This window comes from Pleurodeles waltl, chromosome 3_1 (genome assembly GCF_031143425.1).
Source record: "Pleurodeles waltl isolate 20211129_DDA chromosome 3_1, aPleWal1.hap1.20221129, whole genome shotgun sequence".
Lineage (NCBI taxonomy): Eukaryota > Metazoa > Chordata > Amphibia > Caudata > Salamandridae > Pleurodeles > Pleurodeles waltl.
The window spans coordinates 790,775,933-790,799,588 of NC_090440.1; the positions used below are offsets into that span (position 1 = coordinate 790,775,933).

Genomic DNA, 23,656 nt, shown 5'->3' on the forward strand with positions numbered 1-23,656 from the left:
ATCAAAGAGTTTAAAGGCACCACAAACCTTCTACCCCCAAAAATATAGCTGTCCAGGAGGTGTACGGTTCTTTCTCAAACTCCTGGCTAATACCTGTGCTCTTTCCTGTTAAAACAAGTTGCATCAGTAGACCTTGTATCGGCTTGTCTGCTCTTTGCAAGGTTTCATTCATAGCAAAGATCTCAATCAGCCAGTTTTGCTTACTCAACACACTCTGAAACAATGCCTTAAACACTGGGCCTTCAACTCCAGTGATTGACACCCCAAACTAAATTACAGATAAATCAGAGATTCTTTCGAGGAGAGAGGTTGATGAAAAAATCCCTCTAAAATCGTAACATTGTGCTGGATTTAACCATTAGAGGTCTTCAATAGGAGACTCCTTAAGCATTCCCCATAAGTTAAGTTTGGCCACAGTTTTGCTATTGTTACTGCAAATATTGGCTTAACGAGTGTGTGTGAAATTTGAAATATTTTAGGGGGTAAATTACTGTTTTAAGTTTTACGGAATGACATTTCAATTGTGTTATCTAGTCTAGCCAAACATCTAGGCTATTGTTAAATGACCAACACTCCTAGCATATCATCTTCCAATCATAGTCCATCTACATCCAAATGTCAAAACCTTTGTTTTTGTTATATGGACCACTAAATTATTTCGCTTGTGTTAGAAATAGGGTTCCTGGTTGACTAGGATAGGCACCTCAGCCAGGCAGGGACCACCACTCTAATCAGGACAAGAGAGCTACACACCCAAGATAACCCTTGCTCACCACCTCGGGAACTTGGCTTGAGCAGTCAGGCTTATCCCAGAGGCAATGTGTAAAGCGTTTGCACAACACACACAACACCAGTGACACAATAAATATACCACAAGAAAACTCCACAATAGGTTATATACAAATAAACTGTATTGCACAAACCATCATTAGACCAAAAACAACATGTATCAGTAATATCCTACTACACAAGCAGTTGTCAGAACAACACACAGGTTACTAGTACTCCTCAAAAGCAAGCAGTAGTCAGATCAGCATTATTACGAAAATAAATGCACAGGTCACACCACACATTATCATGAGTCCCAAAAAGAAACATTTCCATAGGACTGTGTCATAACAACCCTTTATGGAAGAGAGATTACTGCGCATAGAAATACACCCCATGAAACAACATCTGTGGTCATGTCACTAGGGGACACAAATGACATCTAATGCAGCAAATAATGAGTCACATCTCCTCTGGAGATCTGAGGGGCGAATTGCCAGCTCAACCTCCTTAGATCCGGTGCCCCTGCACCTCCATTACCTTGCAGGCAGGAAATAAGTGTTGACTCGGTCCCCCAGGAACCCTGTGGCTTTTACTATTCGGTGGGGGGATGAGGCATAACACAATCTGCTCAGAATGGGAGCTCCCGTGCTCCTAATACTCTACATGAGATGCTTTTCCTCAGCAGGACAGGGCCTCCGTCGAGGTCGCCACCCCGGGCCTGTGAGGGGAATTCAAACCAAGGTCCCTGTCTCCCTGAGGGACACCGCTGAACGGGGGGGGAGAGAATTCACATGCAGCTCCGTTGGTGGTACTTCCACTCCTCTTTTAGGGGAAATGCAGCACTCTCAAAAGCGAAGCCCTGGTTCAGAGGCCCACACCTGACACAAAGCCCAACACTTGGCTACACAAAGGAGTGTCCGGAGCTAGCGGCGCATGTGTCTAGGTCATCTGAGGAAGGCACTGCACTTCTCTTGGAGCTGGGGTGGTCAAGAGGCTCCACACAGGAATAGGCATGGCCTCACTCTGCAAATCCACAACAGGAGTGAGTGCCGGCTTGCGCCCTGGGGGCACCGGCCAGTGCGCACCTTCTCTGCGCTCCGTAGAACCTGCCGGCGGCCGCTGCCGCAGGTCTCCTTCTCCCTGGCCCCTCTTTGGACTAGTAACACCGGGGGATAAGCACCACCACCGCAAGGGGAAGCAACAAGGGGACCCACGTGAGGCGGCAAGCCACTGAAGTGCTCACCAAGCACTTCCTCTTGTGGTACAGCGCTCACCTTGCGCTATCAGTGGGACCTACAACAAGAGATTACAATGGTAATAAAAAATCCACCTACACCAGTAAGCAGCATTTCTCATTACCATTCCAACCACACAAAACATACTCACGCCACCCTTCATAGGTCATAAAATACCACTTAACCATATGAAAGGGCATTCCTAACACAACCCTAGGAGAGAGGTGGCACTCCCAGCAGTTTTTCACTACCAGGACATGCCACACAATAAGGCACATGGCCTACCTTTTACCTACACAGCACCCTACTAAAAGGCCTACCTCAGGGATGACCTATATGTAGTAGAGGGGGAGTTCCAGGCCTGGCAAGTAAATTTAGATGTCAAGCTACAGTAAATTGCACACACAGGCCCTGGAGTGGCAGGCCCGAGACAGGGTTGAAAGGCTACTTCTGTGAGTGGTGCAAGCTGCCCACTAGTAGCATTTAATTTACAGGCCCTGGGTATAAGGGACTTACAGGTAAATTAAATAAGCCCACCAGGTGTAAGTCAATCATACCAAACGTAGAAGGGAGAGCACATGCACTTTAGTACTGATCAGCAGTGATAAAATTCCCAGAGTCCTAGAGCCAACAAAAAGATATCAGAAAAATAGGAGGAAGGCAAAATGTTTGGGGATGACCCTGCTAAAAGGGCCAGGTTATAGCAGTACAACTGTAACAACTTCTGCAATCCCACTGCAATATTATCTAAAACTATAGTATAATCGAGATACTGAAGCACCTTTGGTGTCAAGAACTCAGTATTCATGGAAAACATCCAGCCTTTTTAAGTCCTAGCCCCAGGTCTTCAGCTTATAGGCAACACTAAAAAAGGGGCCAGCACACCCTTTGCTTTTCCACACAGTGTGTGAATATCTTTTCATAAATGCCCTGATTCAAGTCCAGTTTAGCATGTTTTTGTGTTTTCACATCTAGGGTCTGGATAAAATGTATCAGTAGTTTGGACGTACCCCATCCAGCACGGTTTTAACCATGAATCGGTTCTACACACCCCTGTTGATGCAGCAAGTATGAAAGAGTTCCATCTTTACATATATGGAGGACTAAGTCGTAACAGAGAGGGCCAAAGGGTTATCAAAGAAACAAATGTCCAGGTGACAGCCTTTATGATATCTGGGCAAATGATTTGTCATATAGCTTACTTCTGTAATTTCTCCAACTAAAGGTACCATGGACCAACTGTTTTTAGGTCTCACATAAAGACACTGTATTGTGAACAGTACCATACTTACAGTGGGCTTTGAGCCAGCCAGTTGGTTGGCTTACTTAGTTTAATTTGATTGGTTCCTATTGGATGGCTTTCCTTCTTCTTGTGTTTGTCCTTCCACTGGAGCACAACTTCTAGGCCATTCTTTTAAATGGATGGCGTGTGTCGTTCCACTGCTTACATTCATTGGACCATATTTTTCATCCCCTCTCCCTTGTGTGCCACACCTCCTTCCACAACCCTTTCCTTTCTCTCGGTATTGCCCCTAGTTAGAATGGCCTGACAGCTCCAATTTGCTATAGGACAGCTCCATCTTTTTTTTGGGCGACAACCAAACTGGAACAGTAAGTTAAATAAAAAGCCAAACCGGCCACTGTTTCATGATGCATGTGCATACATCTGATTACGATCAGGCCAAAAGCCAGAATAGGACCACTGCCTGCTCTGAAAAAATGTTTCCAATGCCATTCACAAAGGGGAAGGGGTCACTGGTGGTAACTGTGATTGCTCTGCAACTGCGTTCGCGGTCACAAAGCAATCCTGCATCGCGCTGCAACTCAGTAATAGGAAGGGGAACACCCCTTCCTATTTGCGACTCGCAGTCCCGTTTTGCAAGTCGATAACCAGGTTACCGACTCGCAAAATGGGAATAGGGCATTGCGGTGTGGGTTTTCCGCGTCACAAACAGCGAAAATCGCTGTTTGCGATGCGTAAAACCGTTGCTACATCTGACCCTAAAAGAGAAAAAATAATGCAGCCCTGTTTTTTTGTAGACGTGCCTGGTGCACTCACCTGGTGCAAGCACGCATTCAAAATGAGGTGGCCAGCCATGTTAATTTTTTTTTTTTTTTATTCTTTAGCCATGCTGCTCAGTATCAGGGATGCTGTGTTGCATAGGTAAAACCACTGGCAAAGCCAATAGATTCCAAAGGCGAGAACTATTGGCTTTGCCAATACTTGTTCTCGACTGTACCCGACCTATAGAAATAGTCCAAAATAAAATAAATTACAGTTGTACCAGTTTTGAAGGATAGACTACGTTGACGTGGGCTCATATGTAACCATTACGAGTTGTTAAATCTTCAAAACAGTCTGAAATAATATCCTAAATCAAAAATGTGAATGCAGTTTTGTAAGAATGTATAGTAATTTGACTGAAAAATTGCAGCATAACTTGTGGCCACTAGATCTGGATTCTATGTCAGGACCGGAGGCTTCGGATTATGCTTTCTCTAACTTTACTGATAAACACAGCAGCCAATAAAAACAACAATTTTTCAAAACTACAAGTCCCATGAGCCTTAGCCCACCAATCATAGCACGAGCACTGTCCATAAATATCCAGAACTCTATAGTCCTTCCTCTTTCTTTGCTGCTCCAGCAGCCAGTTAAGTCACGCGCGAAATGCTCGAATAATTTTGTTGTATTATGGTAGTATTTCATTGTAAAGCAACGCGCTTAGCGATATCGCGCTCTATTTGTCTTGTGCTAATGACCTGGAGCGTTGCTCCGCCTTTAGTGCCATAAGCGAATGTGTAGTGTTTATTGTGCAGCGCGAACTTCGGAATTGTTCTTGTTACTTCGGGGATACTCCGGAGCCTTCAAATCCTTTTCTTTAATGCCCATCAACCTTTCTACCCCACCGATGTGGAGCGGGAGCAGGCCGTCAGAACGAGCGCTCGCTCGTTCAGAGGAAGCAGTCCTCTTTTGCTGCCCATGCGTGCGCACGCGCATTGGAACCGATCGGAGGCTTCCGACCTGCTTCTTTGCGGCGTGAACACGCGGGCAACATCTCCTCACTGCAAATCGGCCTCAGAGCGCCCGTAGGGGCTGAAATAATACTTACAGAGCCTGGCTCAGGGGGCATATGTATTTATATATATATAGAGTCAATTGGAATAATTCTAATAAAATTGGGCAGGTGGCTCCCTCCACTTGAAAGCTCTTTCCAAAGGAAAAAATTGCATACCTGCTCAGGGTGTGGCCCCCCCCTGTCAACTCCTCCTATCAAAGACTTGTTCACTTATTCTATGATGGCGTACTACGCCAATGAGGAAGAGCAGTATGACGAACTGCAAGAGGCACCCTCAGAGCATATTTTGGAGGAAAGATTGGTGGAAGCACTGGGTTACCATGTGCAAGATTCCGTGAATTGGGCGCTTATCCAGGCCCTCAAGCCATTTACCCAACCTCTGTCCAACTTCGCTAGAAGAGAACTTATGGGCGAGAGTAGTCAGCAACCTCGCTCGCAAACCGAGGATTCCGGTGACGTGTTGGGTCTTAAACTGCAGCGATCAGGTGGCACCTCTTCTGCAGAGATTTGGTCACAAATGGCAACCTCAGTGTTGCGTGACCATGCTTATGGAGGATTTCTTCCCCCTCAAACTTCGCCTTCCAATCCTGCGCAACCATCTTCCCAACAAACCAGTTACCACGATCCTTCGTCTTCAAAATCAGATTCGGATGAATCACAAGCGGATCCTCAACCGCGCAAAAAGCAGCGCAAAGCAAAGCATACTACATCTAATGATGACATCCCGCACGGCAAGAACCTCATATTCTCTCCGGAGGATATCATTCACCCTCGCTCTACTGAGTGGGTTCCTCAACAGGAGGTGGCAAATTACGTCCAAGACAGGCTGCGCAGAAGTTTTGAGAAGGAGGTACGCAACACTCTTAGATCAGAGTGTCCCCGCCCCTCCCTCCTAGGCAAGGTAGCGGACACACCAGAACTGGATCCTAACATGGCGACCTTCCTCCGTAAATTCGCCAAGGACCCTAAAAAGGGTTTAGACCGTGCCTGGAAAGGTTGCCAGGACAAATTATTAGACATATCCGGCCCGCTAACAAAAATTTTGGATTTGGCTGTAGAATCCAAGGAAACGGAAACCCCTTTAGATACGGAAGCGATTCTTCAATGGACCCAGAGAGCAATCTGCCTTCTGGGGAACGCAAACTGCGCCATGTCAACGGAACGCAGACGTTCCTTCCTCATGCGTTTAGACCCAAAGCTCGCTGAGTTGGCCATTAACGAAGCTGGTCCAGCGGCTAACGGAATGCTCTTCGGCGATAAATTTATTTCAAACTTGAACAAATATGTAGCTACATTCACAGCCCTCGATAAAGCCCAATCTAACATCAAAAAAGTCTTCAATAATGCTCTTTTTATACGGGCCGGACGCTTCAGGGGTCGAGCGCCAGGCCGTAGATATCAGGCCCCGAGATATGCATCCCAAGGCAATAGAGGAAGCTATTCAAACCAAGGCAACTTCTACCCCAATCGTTATAGAGGACGAGGTAGAAACTCAAGAGGATATCGTGGAGGCAACTCCATTCAGGACAGCTCAAATTCAGGTGAGAATTATTCTTCCCTCAGAAGTAACACTGGGGGGCAGGATTCAACTGTTTCTCCCGGCTTGGGAGTCCATTACTCAGGACCCTTGGGTTCTCCAGTCAGTTCAGGGTTTTCAACTAGAATTTTACGATTCCCCAAGGCAAACGAGTCCTCCTATGCCTCTCACTTTTTCCCGAGCAGATCACAATTTCATAAAAGAAGAGATTATGGCGGTCATTCTGACCCTGGCGGTCAAAGACCGCCAGGGCGGAGGACCGCGGGAGCACCGCCGACAGGCCGGCGGTGCTCCAATGGGGATTCCGACCGCGGCGGTAAAGCCGCGGTCGGACCGGCACCACTGGCGGGCTCCCGCCACTGTACCGCCGCCCCATTGAATCCTCCAAGGCGGCGCAGCTTGCTGCGCCGCCGAGGGGATTCCGACCCCCCCTACCGCCATCCAGATCCCGGCGGTCCGACCGCCGGGATCCGGATGGCGGTAGGGGGGGTCGCGGGGCCCCTGGGGGCCCCTGCAGTGCCCATGCCACTGGCATGGGCATTGCAGGGGCCCCCGTAAGAGGGCCCCTACATGTATTTCACTGTCTGCTTCGCAGACAGTGAAATACGCGACGGGTGCAACTGCACCCGTCGCACAGCTTCCACTCCGCCGGCTCGATTCCGAGCCGGCTTCATCGTGGAAGCCTCTTTCCCGCTGGGCTGGCGGGCGGTCTGAAGGCGACCGCCCGCCAGCCCAGCGGGAAAGTCAGAATTACCGCCGCGGTCTTTCGACCGCGGAACGGTAACCTGACGGCGGGACTTTGGCGGGCGGCCTCCGCCGCCCGCCAAGGTCAGAATGAGGGCCTATATCTCTCATTCAAAAAGGGGCAGTGGTGGAAACCTCACCCCATCCTCGGGGTTTCGCCAGCACTATCTTTTTGGTTCAAAAGAAGGGCGGCGGATCCAGACTGGTCCTAAACCTAAAACACTTCAATTCCTGGATGGTGTATCGCCATTTCAAGATGGAGGGCATTCACCTCCTCAGGGATCTTTTAAGGGACAAGGACTGGATGGTAAGGCTAGATCTCAAAGACGCCTATCTCTCAGTCCCGATTTTTGCACCTCACAGACGGTTCCTGCAGTTCCAATGGGATTCCCAGTGGTTCGAATTCAAGGTGCTCCCTTTCGGTCTCTCCTCAGCACCCTGGTGTTTCACCAAACTCCTTCGCCCAGTGGTACAATACTTAAGAGAACGAGGGGTGCGCCTAATTATTTACCTGGACGATATTCTCATCATGGCCCAGGACAGAGATCTGGTGCTGACTCACCTCAATTGGACAATAAAATTGCTCCAAGACCTCGGTTTTATCCTAAATTCGGAGAAGTCCAACCTGATTCCTTCACAGAGTATGGATTTTCTGGGGTTTCAGATAGATTCTCTGGCATCATTATTAATTCTCCCGATCACCAAACGGAACCTAATCAAGAAAGAATTGAGGAGAGCGCTTGCCTCTCCGACTATATCGTTGAGGACACTAGCCCGACTTGTCGGCCTTTTAGCGTCATCCATTCAGGCAATTTTCCCGGGGCCTCTTCACTACAGAGCCCTTCAGAGATTGAAGATTCTTCACCTTCAAAAAGGTCTTCAATATTCAGAGCTAGTTCCCCTCTCGGAGGAAGCCAGGACGGAGATAACATGGTGGTTAGATCACATGGATGCGTGGAATGGCAGAGCAATTTTCCCTTCCAATCCGGATGTAGTGATCGAATCGGATGCCAGCCGGTGGGGCTGGGGGGCTCGTTGCGGTCCAGTGGAGACTGGAGGCCGTTGGTCCCCGGGGGAACTATCTTATCACATCAACTGCCTGGAACTCCTGGCGGGATCGTTCGCCATCAAATCTTTAGCTCCCCGCAAGGCTCATTGCTGCATTCTCCTGCGGATGGACAATGTCTCCGCGGTCAGATACATCAATCGCCTAGGAGGGACCAGATCTCGTCTCCTGGCGGAGATAGCGAAGGAATTCTGGCACTTTTGCCTCAATCAGAAAATTTCGGTAATAGCGGAATACATTCCGGGTATTACCAATACAACAGCAGACTGGAACTCTCGTTTCCTTCGGGATGGCAGCGACTGGAGGCTCAAACGGAAAATTTTCCTAGCTCTCCAACTTCGGTGGGGGACATGTCAGATAGATTTATTTGCATCCCGTTTGAACAGTCAGGTCCCTTGCTTCTTCAGTTGGAGGCCGGACCCTCAAGCGAAGGGGACGGACGCGTTCTTGCAGTTATGGCTGAAAGACCTTCTTTATGCCTTCCCTCCTTTTGTGATGATTCCTCGCGTTCTGGCGCAAGTGCGTCGCCAACGCTCGGAAATCATTCTAGTGACCCCGTGGTGGAGTGCTCAACCATGGTTCCCTTCCGCAATGAACCAGTCATGCGACTTTCCGGTGAGGATCCCGTGGTCGGTGGACCTTCTTTTAGATCCATCGAACAGTTCTCATCCTCTGATCCTTCAGGGACTGTTAACTCTGATGGCATGGAGACTTTCAGGAGAAGATGGCAAGTGCCGGGAGTTTCGGACTCAGCATTGTTTTTCTTATCCCAATCTTGGGCTCCCTCCACTCAGAAGAGATACGAACAGGCCTGGAGGAAGTGGATACGTTGGTGCGACACAAGGAGTGTGGATCCCTTGGGGTCAGAGATTCATGTCATAGCCAATTTTTTGTCAGAATTGGCCTCTCAAGGTTTAGCTTATAGGACAATTAACAATTGTCGTTCAGCCCTGTCAGCAGGACATCCCCATATTCAGGGCAAGCCGGTAGGAGAGCATCCCTTGATTTGCAAGTTGCTTAGAGGCATTCGCATGGTAAAACCTCCTCAACCTAAGTATACCTCCTTATGGGATGTTAACATTATTTTACGTTTCCTTAGAAATTGGCCGGATAATGACGGGCTAACTCGCAAGCAGTTATCCGCAAAGTTGACTATGCTGTTATGCTTACTCTCCTGCAGAAGGGTCTCAGATGTTAGAGCTCTGGATTTAACAGGTAGAGTATTTACTCCTAGCGGAGTGTCTTTTTCCATTTCTAGACGTACAAAAACTGCATCCAAATGTATTTCATACCCATCCTTTCCGCATAACAAGAAATGATGCGTGGTTCAATGCTTGAAGAGTTATGAGGATGCCACTAGAGAATTCAGGCAGAATGTTTCGGGTCAGTTGCTGATTTCCTTACAAAAACCATTTAATCCAGTCACTGCAGCAACCTTGGCTCGTTGGGTCAAATGGTTATTAGCCGAATCCGGCATTGACATAAGTGTTTTTGGGGCTCATTCGGTTAGAGGAGCTATGGCCTCCAAAGCTTTTGCGACAGGAGCCAGACTTGAAGACATTATGGCTGCAGCTGATTGGTCAAACGATTCCACTTTTAAAGTTTTCTACCACAAACCTATTGTGGACGTTGTGTCGGAAGTAGTTAATAGACTTTGAACTAGCATAATCCGAAGCCTCCGGTCCTGACATAGAATAAAAAAATTTCTAGCTATCGCGTCAAGAATTTTAAATTCTATTAAGGACACGGAGGCGAGGATTATCCCACCCAGTTGTACATTTATTACATTGATGTGATAAAGGATGTATTGTAATTTATGTCATTTATATGGTAATTGATTAAAATTGGTTTAATTTAAAAACGTGAATTATGTACCCTCCCATGATATCTGATATTAGTTGATTGTTTTGTTCTCACTCAGGGACTCCCAGCACGACATCGTGAAAGACTTCAGAGAAGCATCGTTAATGCAGTTATCTTTCAACTTTGGGAGTTATTTTCAGAGATCTGGCATGGATTTCGTTATCAAGTTCCGCAAGTTTTCGCATGTTTGATCTGTTTTCCCGCAAAGAAAGAGGAAGGACTATAGAGTTCTGGATATTTATGGACAGTGCTCGTGCTATGATTGGTGGGCTAAGGCTCATGGGACTTGTAGTTTTGAAAAATTGTTGTTTTTATTGGCTGCTGTGTTTATCAGTAAAGTTAGAGAAAGCATAATCCTCGCCTCCATGTCCTTAATAGAATCTAAAATTCTTGACGCGATAGCTAGAAATTTTTTAATCCCACAGCTCCCAGGTCCAGCCCTGAACTCATGGAGTGACTGTACTGCTGACGTCAGTTCGGCCTCTCCCTGGCCCCACCTCATCCTATTGCAACTCGTCTGTTACTAGCCGTGCTCGAAAACACATTTAGAAAATGGGCGTGGCACTGAAGCCTGCAGCGGAAAATGTGTGAAATGAGCTCAACATTCTTGGAACAGCAGGCCTTTTGTCAGATGCACAGAGGCAGTGTTCCTGCTCTCAAAAGCGACAGGTTTAAAAAGGCCGCACTAACAGTTCAGTAAATAGCTCATTTAATTTCGTTCAATTGCAGTTATTATGTAATGATTTTAAGAGGCGCATTTTTCAAAAGGGCGTTACGTTCCAATGTTATTCCCGTTTCTGTGGTTAGTTACCTTGCTGCAGATCGTGCGCCAGTGAGAGCTTTCAACTGGGGGACGGGTGGGGCGGGGAGGGTGAACATGGGGCCCCTTTACATTCAAGATACACATTAGAACAAACTGATAGCCTACCGTTTACCCAAAGACTCGCGACCTTGGCAAACTCACAGGATTATTCTTTCACAGTTCATTATCAGGCTGTTAGTCCAACTATTTGACTGCAAGGACATAAAACCACATCTCCAGATGACAATGATTTAAACAAATGAAAGCTCAAGGGCACTTTTGGCGAAGGGGCGTGGCCCGGGCTTGGTCGAGCATTCACCTTCATTGAATGAACTATGTTCAGACTTGCCCTGTCAGGAGCGCATGTTCGACTCCAGTTAGTAGACTTGCTTCAGACGAGGCAGGAGTAATCGTTCACCCAGTTTTGAGGTCTGGATTTACAGAACTGTCAAGCTGACCTTTTGCATACAGTATACTTGGAGGGGACTTTGGGTTTGGCTCTTTCAATCTTTCTTGCAAGCTTTCTATTTTTTTAATTTTTTACAAGCTTTGGCTTGAGACTTTGTCGATCACATCCTGGCTAAGCCTAGAGGAGTAGTTCGCTCTCACCTAATGCTACTGGCTGTTGGGGTGTATTTTCCACCTCATATCATGAAACTGCATAAGGGACTACTCTACAAACATAGACCTCTCTGCCGCATCTGCTGGCTCTCTTCTGCCCCTCCCTAATTAGGGTGACCAGACGTCCCGGACTTCACCAGACAGTCCCGGTTTTCAGGGGACTGTCCCTGTGTCCCGACGCTTTTGCACATTTTAAATAAATGTCCTGTTTTTTTAGAGAATGGTCAAGTCATACTGCGAAGCAGAAATGAAAGGTAGGCGCTCAGGTCCTGCCATTGCTAATGTTAACGTAGCCTTGTAATTATGTGTGTGTACATATATGTACTCGTAAATGTGTGAATATATGCACACATTTACCAGATCTACAACCCTAGTGTGCGCACGTGTACACACACACACACACACACACACACAAAAAGGTATGCAAAAAACAGGACAGATACAGAAGTTATAAGGCTATACATTCCTACTTTTTTGTCTGACCTGTCCTGGTTTTTGCTTCTCAAAATCTGGTTACCCTATCACTAATTCCATAACACGGGTCTCTCACTCTTCCTTCCTTTTGTCAGCCATTCTCTCTCTTTCCTCTCTCCTGCCCAGCGCTTAATTTGTCAATAAAAATGTGCCAGTGCCCATAGCCCTGCTCTTAAACACATGGCTATTGCAATTAAATGTGTGAACACGGAATACTGAAGCAGCGTAATCCTGAAGCAATCACGGGCCTCTTTAAACCATTTTCAGCCACTCCCTGCCACTTCAGCTCACTCTTGCAGCTTTCTGCTTTCTCCCTTTGTGACACTTTTACTTTTTCTCTTCCTCCATCTTTCCCATATGTGTCTTTTGCTCGCAGTAAATGCTTGAGGCAGAAAAAAAAGTGCCAGCCCTAAAAAATAAGTGCCAGTGCACAGCACCGGTAACAACAAGCACAAATTAAGCACTGCTCCTGCCACTCCCACCTTCTCCATGCCTTTTTCCTCTCTCCCATACCTCCTTCTCTCTCCTGTGTGTTACTCATCCCCCTTTCCACCAACCCCTCTCATTACTCCTTCCCATCCCGTTGTCTCTGCGCTGTGTTCTCCTCATTTGCTCTGCCTGGTACCCTCTCATTGGTCCCTCCCTGCCCCTTTCTTCTCTGTGTGCTCCTTACCCACACTCTCTCATCCCAACCTCCCCCATTACAGCTTGTCATTAGGGCTGCATGGCTGGATATATTTTTTCCAGAAACAAAAGACTGTCTATATTGAAGGCTTCCTCGCCGTCAGTTCAGTTGTGTTTTTTTCTGTCAAATGAAGGTTGAGTAGGAAGAGAACCATTATTATAGTCCTTCCTTTCCAAATCAAAGGAGGGCTAAAATGAACGCCCTCTTGCCAACTGAACTTAATTTGCCCTGAACAAAAACAAGACGGTATCAAAGGCAAGGAATTCTTCAATATAGACAGGCTTTCATTTTGTTGTCTGGCTTGCAAGTGCTTACGGTACATGCATTACCACCTTAAGCTCCAACCGAATGGCTTTGCCAATACTTGGTGTTTTTTGATGGCCCTCAAACCTCACAAAACTCCTCCAAGTCCTCCAAGAGGGCAAGATGGGACGTGCAGTCAAACTCTGTTCCCTTTGAAGGAGAGGAAACTTGGTGAGTGCCTGGACAATTCAGGCTTTATTCCAAGGGACACCCAGGGGAACAAATAAGATGGCAGTCAGTTAGAACGTACATCACTGGTCTTTGGGTCCAGGAGCCTGCTTCTCTAATATGACACAGCCATAAAGGAAAAGTCATTCCTTTATTTGCATGGAGTCACACACTTTTGTACCAATGTAAAATGTATTATAGAACAGACCACACAAAGGTATTCTGTATAACTGAAGTGCCCACAGATTCACTTAGAATGCAGGAATGATGACCCCCATGAAACCAACATTCGATGGAACAGGTCAGTTAATAGATTTGAGTTCTTTTAGAACTCCTCCAAATAATCAGGGGAGATTTGACATAGATTACAATCCAAGCATGGTAACACTTGAGACCCTGAGCTTAACGTTACAGCAAGTGCCCGGTGTAATAACAACATTTCATTACAAGGTTTGACACCTCAGCAGTTAACTGAATGGTTGGAGAAGTTGAATAGCATGCAAGGAGATTCCAGTGGAGGAAGTGCACTGAATTTGACCACGCTTAGACTAGAAGCAGAATACTTACTTGAGGGAGCAATGGGTTTAGACAGAATTGATTCATAGAGAGAAGAGGAGTTACGTTATTTGTGCAAACTGATTACTATCAAAGCAGGAATAGTACATCAGAAATTAGCAGATCTTGCAGAAAAATATGACGTAGAAATTGAGAAAACAAAACATTTAAAGAGAAGTTACAGCTTAGAGTTTGACTCAAAGGACTTTGAGGACATGAGAATATCAGGAATGAAAATTCACATTAGGGAATTAATACAGAGCATTCAGACATGGGGAGCATTATATAAGTGTGAAGGAAGATGGGTGAAGAAAAGAGACAAGAAGAAAAGAGATTTTGCAAATCTTGCCGCAAATGTGCAGCAGATTGACAATCTACTGAAAATATTACTAACGAGAGAGATTCCTGGAGGGAATTTTGTTCATGTCCCTTGGAGCAGATGTGACATAATATTGTTTACCAATGATTATCCCAGGTTGAGTGAGAAGCCAGTGGAATGGTACCAGCAAACGGATAGGTTTGTGAAGCTTGCAAAATGTCTGTGAAAGGATTTGAACACCCTGTTAGAAATAGTAGTTCCAGCAGATTTATGGGTCGAATGTAAAAGGAGTGTAGATCGGCTGACAAGAGAACCTCAGAGAGATCCAGCTACAGGTGCACCACCTCCTGAAGTATAGTACTATTACTATAAAGTGACTGAATTTTTGAAAACGAGAATTTCACCCACAAATATTGACTGGCAGAGAATAGACAGGACAGCTAAGGAAGGAAAAGAGTCATACATGCCTACTATGAGAGGTTGTTGCAGGGATTCATACATTACAGTGGCACAGAAACAATTGAGCCGAAAGACATGATTTATTTTGTGTTCAGGTTTGTTGAAGGATTCAAACCTGAAATTAGCCAGATGATTAAGAGCCATTTGATTTGTTGGCAAGCGAAGCCAATTGATGAAGTGTTGCCATGCGCAAAGTACTGTAGTGACAAGACTGAGTTGAAACAGAGAAAGTTGAAAGAAAAGGTAATGGTGATGCAGATTAAAGTGGCACAATCAAGAATGCAGGGAAGGTTTCCACAGCAGCAGCAGGGAAACGTGTGGTTGCAGAACCAGGTGAAAGGTAGAGGTCGTGGTGGAGTTGGAAATGTGAACCGTGAATACTGTTGTTATTCAGAATGACGTGCAAGGGACAAAAAGGATGTTACCTTGTCACGCTTTCTGAGGCCTCAGACATTGGAAGCAGGAGTGTCTGATGTTAAGTCAGGAAGGTGTTGTTCAGCAGACGAACAAAGTTAATTATTTTCCAAATATGAGATGACCAAGAATGTGAGGTCAAAATCCAAATTTCCAAAATAATGTGAACCAGGTGCAAGGTTTTCAGCCTGTGCAGCCGATGCAAATGCCACATTTGCAGATACCCCAGTCACATCAAATGGAACCCCAAGTTCAAATGGTACCTAGGCAGAAAATCCAGATACCTCAAGCCCCAATGGAGCAGCAGCAGGGGATGCTTCCTCAGCAGGTCACAGGTCAAAGGCTTAACCAGAGTAGTAACAAATACACCAATACCCATTACACAGTTAGGATGAAGCGAATGGTGACTGGGTGAGTGAGAGTTCAGATGAGGAATGCGTTTTAGCAGCTTCATTAGAAGTAGATCAGAAAGGTCCATACATGAAGGGAAAAGTGATAGGTCACAAAGTCTCAATTCTAGTTGACCCAGGAGCTACACACTCTACAGAGAGAAATGAAGAAGTGCCAAACGTACCCCTTTCAGGGAAAACAGTACAGATCGTAGGAGCTGCAAACCAGTATTTGACAAACCAGGTTAAAATTGGTAACTTTAAAGGATTACACAAATTTGTAGCTTGTGCCTCAAGTCCAGTATCCTTACTAGGAAGAGACTTGTTATGCAAAACATGATGTTTGATTACTTGCTCAAACAATGGCATTGCCATCCAGACAAACATTGATGAAGATGACTTGCCTACAGGAACAAGTTGTGACACAGTGAATGGGGAGTACCCTTTGATCAGTTTCTTTCCAGTTTGTACAATACAAGATCTTCCTTCTGACTTACAGAGAACAATTAAAATGAAAGTGTGGGAGTTTTCAGGGAAAGGCATTGGTCTATTCAAAGGAGTTGAGCCAGTTAAGGTCCCAGTCAAGCCAAATGTGATTTTTTCCCTAGATACCCCAATACCATGTGACACAGGATACAATTTAAGGGATTGCACCCATAATTGCAGAATTTGTAAACCAAGGTGTTTTAAAAGAAGTATTGAGCAGCCCATGTAACTCACCAATATTGGGATTGCGAACACCTTGTGGGAAATTTTTAATTGTTCAGGATTTGAGGAAAATAAACAATATTGTGATTTAATGTTGTCCTGTGGTGCCAAATTCAGCAGTGATATTGTTTCAGATCCCATGCAATGCTCAATGGTTCACCATAGAGGACCTGTCACAGACATTTTTTACTGTATCTCTTCTTGAGGATAGCCAATTTTTCATCTGTTTTAAATTCTTGGATCAAGGCTATTGGTGGTGCAGAATTCATCAAGGGTTTTCAGAGTCACCGTCCATGTTCAACCAGGTCCTGAAAAGGAACCTGGAATCGTTGGAATTGCCTTTCCAATCGGCGTTAGTCCAATACATTAATGATTTATTGGCTGACAAGAGAAGCATGCAAGTATGATACTATTGCCTTACTGAATCATTTGGGAAAGAACAGACATAAAGTGTCCCCAGCAAAATTACAGTATTGTCCAACAGAAGTGAAATACTTGGCACACCTAATCGAAAAGGGAGCTAGGAAAATTTCCAGAGAGAGGATTACAGCCATATTACAGATTAATCCCCAAGCTACACAGAGAGATGTCAGAATGTTTTTGGGCATGGTGAGCTGTTGTTGCCAGTGGATTCCTAACTTTTCAATCACTTCTAAGCCATGGCAGAAGCTGACTCACAAAGAATTACTGATCCCTTAGTTTTAGACCAAGCTTGTGTGAAAGCCTTTACTGAATTGAGAGAGAGTCTGTGCAAAGCTCCAGCTTTGGGAATGCCTGACTACACAAAACCCTTCATGTTGTTTTATCATGAGCGTGATGCATGCTCTTTGTCTGTTTTGACTCAAGTCCATGGTGGTGTAAACCGCCCAGTAGCATATTTGTAAGCTACTTTGTACCCAGTTGCAGGAGCACTACTTGGCTGTTTGCACACAGCAGCAGCAGTTGGATTGAGCCTCACTCAGAGTGAGAGCATTGTGATGGGGCATCCTTTAACTGTTAAGGTCCCTCACTCCATTGAAGTTTTGCTTACCTGATCCAAGACCCAAAATCTAACCAACACTAGGTTGACCACATACGAGACTGTAATTTTAGGTTCTCCCAATGTAACTCTGAAAAGGTGTGCAGTGCTTAACCCAGCAACTTTGCTTCCAAACGAAATGGTTGAAATTGATAAATTAAAGGAAATTGAAAATGACTGCCTGGAGGTGACTGATTTGTGCACAAAACTGAGACCTGACATTAAAGATACTCGATTGGAAGAAAATGACCAAATTAGTTTTGTTGATGGTTCCTGGTTAAGAGATGGGAACATGAAAAGCAAGATATGCAGTGTGCACAATTTCTGGTATACTCTAAGCTTCTTGGCTTCGGGAGTATATTCTGCACAAGTGGCTGAGCTGGTAGCCCTTAATAGAGGATGCCATGTCTCTGCACAAACTAAAGCTTACCATTTATACAGACAGCCAGTATGGATTTTGGAATAGTTCACAGTTTTGGCCGGCTATGGTCACAGAGAGGTTTCCTGACCTCTTCCAGTTCACCAGTTAGAAACGGTGAAAGAATCCATGATTTGTTACAAGCTTTACAAATTCCCGAAAAGATTGCTGTGGTGAAATGCAATGAACACCTGAAATCACATGATTTTGTGTTGATGGGAAATGGATATGCGGATCAAGTTGCTAAGTTTTGCGCCCTGAATTGTATATCCTTCAAGGACAAATGGAAATTGTTACCAGAGGAAGAAATATGTACCAGTTATGCCCTAAATGTGATTGACACTTGGGAAGATTTGAAAGCGCTTCAGGATAATGTTGATAAGGAGGAAAAGAAAACTCGGGTAAAATTGAAATGTGTTCAGTGAGAAGACAATGTTTGGGTGTCCGGGGAGGGACAAGTGGTTTTACAAAATAATTTGTTGACTCAAATGGCCAAATGCTATCATGGTCAATCACATGTTGGGAGGGATGCCATGATTCGCACATTTAAACAGTTTTGGTTTTAATCCTAAATTTAGACATGTGGAAGCATTTTGCCATCATTGCATTATCTACCAACAGATGAACGTGGGTAAAAGGACTGTGGTTAATATGAGCCACATTGGAAGAGTAGGAGGTCCATTTAGCAGGGTGCAGATGGATTTCATTGAGATGCCTGTGTGTTGAGGATTGAGATATGTGCTGGTGATTGTTAGTATTTTTAGTCACTGGATTGAAGCCTACCCCACACGAAAAAATTACAGCCTTACAGTAGCAAAGTTGTTGCTTAGAGAACTAATACCTCGTTTTGGTTTTCCGGTCTCTTTAGAATCAGATAGAGGAAGCCACTTCAATAACGAAGTAATTAAATTACTATGTTCAGCTTCAAACATTGAGCAGAAGTTGCATTGTAGTTATCGCCCTTAAGCCTCAGGAATTGTTGAGGAAAGGAATGGTACCCTGAAGTCAAGAATTGCAAAGATGTATGTGTCCACGAATCTGAAATGGCCAGACGCACTGCCGTTAGTTCTGATGAGTATGAGAAACACACCTGTCAGAAAAAACGGACTGTCGTCACATGAAATCCTCATGGGCAGAGCAATGCGATTTCCAGCAGTTCCTGCCAATGCTTTTGTAAACATAACAGATAATATGGTGTTGGATGACTGCAAGGGTCTTGCTGATGTGCTTCGCTCTTTCTCTCATCAGGTGGAGGCCACAACTGTGCAGCCATCCCAAGACCAGAATCTCAACCTAAGAGCTAGAGATTGGGTTGTAATCAGAAAACACGTTAGGAAGACTTGCCTGGAGCCCAGGTGGAAAGGGCCTTACCAAGTTGTACTGTTTACTATTACTGGTGTGAAGTGCGCTAGACTTCCGAACTGGATTCATGCTAGCCATACTCGGAAAGTACCCTGTCCTTTAGACAATGAAGAAGAGTTGTTGAGAGTACCAACAACGTCCAGACAAACTCCAGAATCAGAGAAGGAAGCTGGAGGATCGGAGTCAGGCTCTGAGCAGGCCAAAGACAGTGTAAACACTCCTGTGAGAGACAAAGCGGAAGATATACAGGAGAGTGACATTGAACAAACCTCAAATGAGGTAGCATGAGAGTCTAGTCAGAGGAGAGCTCTCCCAGAAGTAGACGGTCTTGAAGGACAAACAAAGCAAACAACAGACCCTGAGGTGGAAGGAACTGAGGTGGATCAAAGCCAAAATTATCGGACTCCTCCGGAACCAGTTGCAGGTACATCAAGTGAAAATTCTGCAGAACCAAGAGAAGTTACAAGTCCAACACTGAAAAGAGCACTGACAAAAGGTACACGAAAAGGAGAGAATTGGTCTAAAGAGCAAGAGAAGGGAAAAGACTCAAGCATGTTGTCAATAATCGAAGAAGCAATAGACACAACACGAAAAGAAGACTTGAGTGATGGAGAATTAAGTGGAGATTGAAGATTGAAAAGAATGCGAATTGCAAGCAGAAGGTACGTAGGTCCTAATTGGGCTATGCAATGACAAGTAATTGGCAGGGTGAAGTTTTGTCTTTTTGTTTTGATCAAGAGATTCCAAGTCAATATTTTGGTATGTGAAGGAGATCAATTAACTGAACTTGGTAAAGTTGTGAAACTAAGAAAAGTGAAAAAGATTGAACAATTGAAAGTAACTGGTAGAGACTTTTGAAATAACCTGATTTGACAAGCTGCTAAATCGATTTTGACCAATTGCCGATTTTGACAAAAGTCCTGGAGAAGAGACAGAAAGCTGTAAATAACTGCTAAAGAAGACTGAAGATTTTGTTCTGTTTATTTTGCTGCATAGTTATATTTTTCCTCTTCTACTTTTTGATTCTTTACAGATCATGAGTAACCACAACCAGCAGGCTAGGAACAATAGGTTCCGTAAATACATAGGTATTGGTTTGGCGATTGTGTGCATGATATTGTGTTTGGTATTGATTGTGAGTATGACTTTTCTTGATAGGGTTGTAGCTAATCATACCTCTGCTTTAGACACGACTACTACACTTACAGAATTATACAAATATTTGCACATAAGCCGTCCATAAGGAGATCTTTCTTCTAATGTTTTCTATTGCTTACTAGATGAGTATGTGGAAACGATGAATGCGAGAGATAGTTATGTTTGTACGCAAATTCCTTCGTCAGTAGAGGAAGGAATTACTTACCACAGTTTGCCACTAACCTACGGAATAAGTTGCAGTCATCTACAAACAAGATTCTATAACCAAGAATACATTCAGTATTTATACTCAAATCATGATTTAGGATTTCTGTTTGTTCCTATAATTAAGTACCTGAGTAGAGTAGCTAAGGAAAATAATATAGAATTAGTGAGAGTTTTCTTTGAGCCTACATTGACATTTGGCACAGCTTACGCACACAGGAACAACCTGACATGCTTGCTAACACCAGTAGAAAAGAGCTTTTTAGATCAGACTGATGACAGGAGAAAGGCATTGGAGGAGATGTTAGACAAGGGCTTAGAGAAAAGAACGTTTAGAAATGACTATGCATTTAGCAAAATAAAGACACAATGGAAATTAGCTTGAGATGCACAACACGTAGGAAAGCTTTGTGTATATAGCCCTAAATCTAGAACTGACGCATTGTTTGTGGGAACGAGTGAATGTAGACGTGTTTCTATTCCAGAGTAAATGGACTTTAATGTTAAATGGACAAGACAGCAATTCCAGGGGTTTATTACATCTGTAGATCAAATGCGTATTATCGTCTTCCGAGAGGATTTTATGGCACATGTTACTTGGGGGATAGTTTTCCCAAAGATTTATCAACTTGAGAACCTGAATACGGTACCTTAGATGACTGATTTTCACATTGCTAGACCTAAGAGAGAATCTTATTTTGGCATAATTATAAATATATTTGGAGCCATAATTCCTTCAGGGGAAGTTATCTTACATTCTTTGAAAATTCAAAAGTTGTCTACTATTGTGGATAACATGCTGACTAATGTTTTAGGAGCCATGATCCTAATCGATACAGAAATTGCTGCAGTAAGATCTATGACTCTTTAGCACCTCCTTGCATTAGACATCCTTTCAACAAAGGAGGGTGGAGTTTGTAAAATGCTGAACTCGCAACATTGTTGCACATTTATCCCTAACAATAGTAAAGAAATTAGAGGCTTTATTAACAATCTGACTAACGATAACGCTGATTTAAAAGAGTTGGAAGAACCTGGAGTTTTGGAAAAGGTTGGCAAAGGTTTTGCTTCTGTGAGAAAGTGGATGGGCAACCTACAGAAAGGGATAATTTTAAAAACAATACAGATAATATTGATTATTGTGACATATAATTGGAGCATGGGGAATTTATACATTGTATCATATGATTAAAATGAAGAAATTGAAAATTGATCAGAGGAGGTAAGAAATTAAAATGGAGAAGTACTTTAGAGAAAATTTGAAAAGGGAAAGAAGAATTAAAAGTTACAGTGAATCCAAATTTTAGGTAAACAAATTTGTATTGAATGTTGTAAGGTGTGATGACATATTTAGTCATCAGAGGAGGTATTATGAAAACTGAATTAATTTCTAATGATTTCTATTTATTATGGGTTAAGAATTTGCATGGAATTAGGCTAACATAGAAAATAATGTGTGATTTGGAAAATGTGCCCACTTGAGTGGCCGTCATTGAATTCGTAATGCTTTTTAGTGGATGCATGCTATTATTAGTTGAAGTGCATGTGTGGAGAAAAATGTATTAGTATGTCATATTAACAATTTCATGTTATGTATTTGTTTTATTAACTTTAGGCCATAAGTTGCAGAGGTTTGGGCCTAGTCTGCAAAACCTCATGTCAAGCTGCAATGTTTAATAAATAGTGGAAAATGTATTGTACAGCTAGATAATTCATGCTTTCATTGTTCGTATTGCGCTCACCAAACGATTTGCAGATGTCTTTAACTTTTTCACGAGAACTGCATGCTAGAATGTCTTGTACTAGACAACGCAACTGTGTAGATTTGATGTGTGAGACAGCGATGTCCCCATGAACCAACAGTGGATGCACTGACTGAAGTATGGATTGTAACACAAGAGTTACTCGACGAGTCTGATGATGTGAACAGGAGAAGAGGAGCCAATCATCACCGTGTGAAAGGCAGTTTAGTTATATCTTGGATTTGGGGTTTAATTTCTTTTGGGCTAACTGTAAGCGTACGATTTCCTGACCAATGACAATGTGTAAAGATTCTTTAGGAAATTCTAACTTAGCCTGACTCCAGAGAGGGGAGAGGGTTCTTTTCTATTCTGATTTTCCCCATAGTGGTTCTGTTTGAGGAGCTGAACAGTTCCTGTTGACTTTATTTTCTAACTATGACATTATTGCTTAAATTGCTATTGGTGGATGCTGATCCCTTAAAAATTGCTTCTTAAAAATGGTTCAGATAGCTTAGAGCCCACTGTGTCTGAGCCATTCCCTTTCACTCTCTGTTGCTGAAGCTGACCAGACGGATGTCCAACTAACGAAGAGAATCGCAGCTTGCCGATCCATTGAGGAGCGGTATAACAAAATGCTATTGTCCTTGTTATTGGTTTTCGTACCTTAATTTCTAGGTACCAACTGGTATTTTGATAGAGCCATAGTTAAATGTTATCCAAATTAACGTTTGACTAAACTGCTTTTGCATGAAGTCCAAACATGCTATGCTAATTGGAGGGTTAGTTAGTAATCCCAGTGTTGACAAATGTTATTAACTAAGAATTGATCTTGTTCACCTGTTGAATCTAGATGTATGTCATTTCTATAGCGCAGTTATTTTTGCTATTAATTTGTACTGTGACTATTGAATGCTTAATTGTAAATGCTTTGGTTAAATTGAGATTCTTTAGAAGATTTGGTCAGCCAGTTTTATTCATGTATGTTTATCATTTGGTTTTGAGACTAATTTGCATGACGTTAGCATTGTTAGTATAGGGAAATAAACTTTCTAACTTTTATTGAAGATGTGATTTTTCATGGGCACTTGGGTCATGGTGCGTAAAGATTATTGACTCCAGATTAAATGTTTGCTTATTGATTATGTTGAAAGGATTGTCGTTAAAGGTACAACTTATAGTGGAATCACTCCAAGCGTAGTCAAAAGGTCCATCGAACCTCTAACACGTCCCCTTATTAATTCAACTATAAAAGAACAAATAAGGTCACATGCGCTCACAGATCCAATCCATGCCATGAAGCACACCACGTCCAGCCCACAGCCAAAGTACTGCGAGACCATCAGTGACAGGGGCGGCCAGCTGGGCTCTGCAGCGACGGTCAGGTGACAGGTCAGGGGTGGAAACAAAAGACATGACACCCTACTGGAGGCGACGTGGTCGGGTCCGCACAAGGGTGGGGTTGGCACCGGAGCAGTTTCCCTTGCTCAGGCAGTGTGATGTAGCTGTGTAGCATTCCACAGGTAGGTTCCTGAGTAGTCAGGGTGACCAGAAAGTACTAGCG

At 44.0% G+C, this 23,656-nt stretch overlaps 1 long non-coding RNA gene across 1 annotated transcript in view; it reads left to right on the forward strand.

The window, feature by feature from the left end:
- LOC138284626 (uncharacterized) overlaps nt 1-23,154 on the forward strand; it is a 71,297-nt gene extending 48,143 nt beyond the window's left edge. The window contains exon 2 of the long non-coding RNA XR_011201432.1: nt 18,878-23,154. This is a non-coding gene — a long non-coding RNA (uncharacterized lncRNA). The remainder of the gene's footprint in view (nt 1-18,877) is intronic.
- Nucleotides 23,155-23,656: the final 502 nt, after the last annotated feature.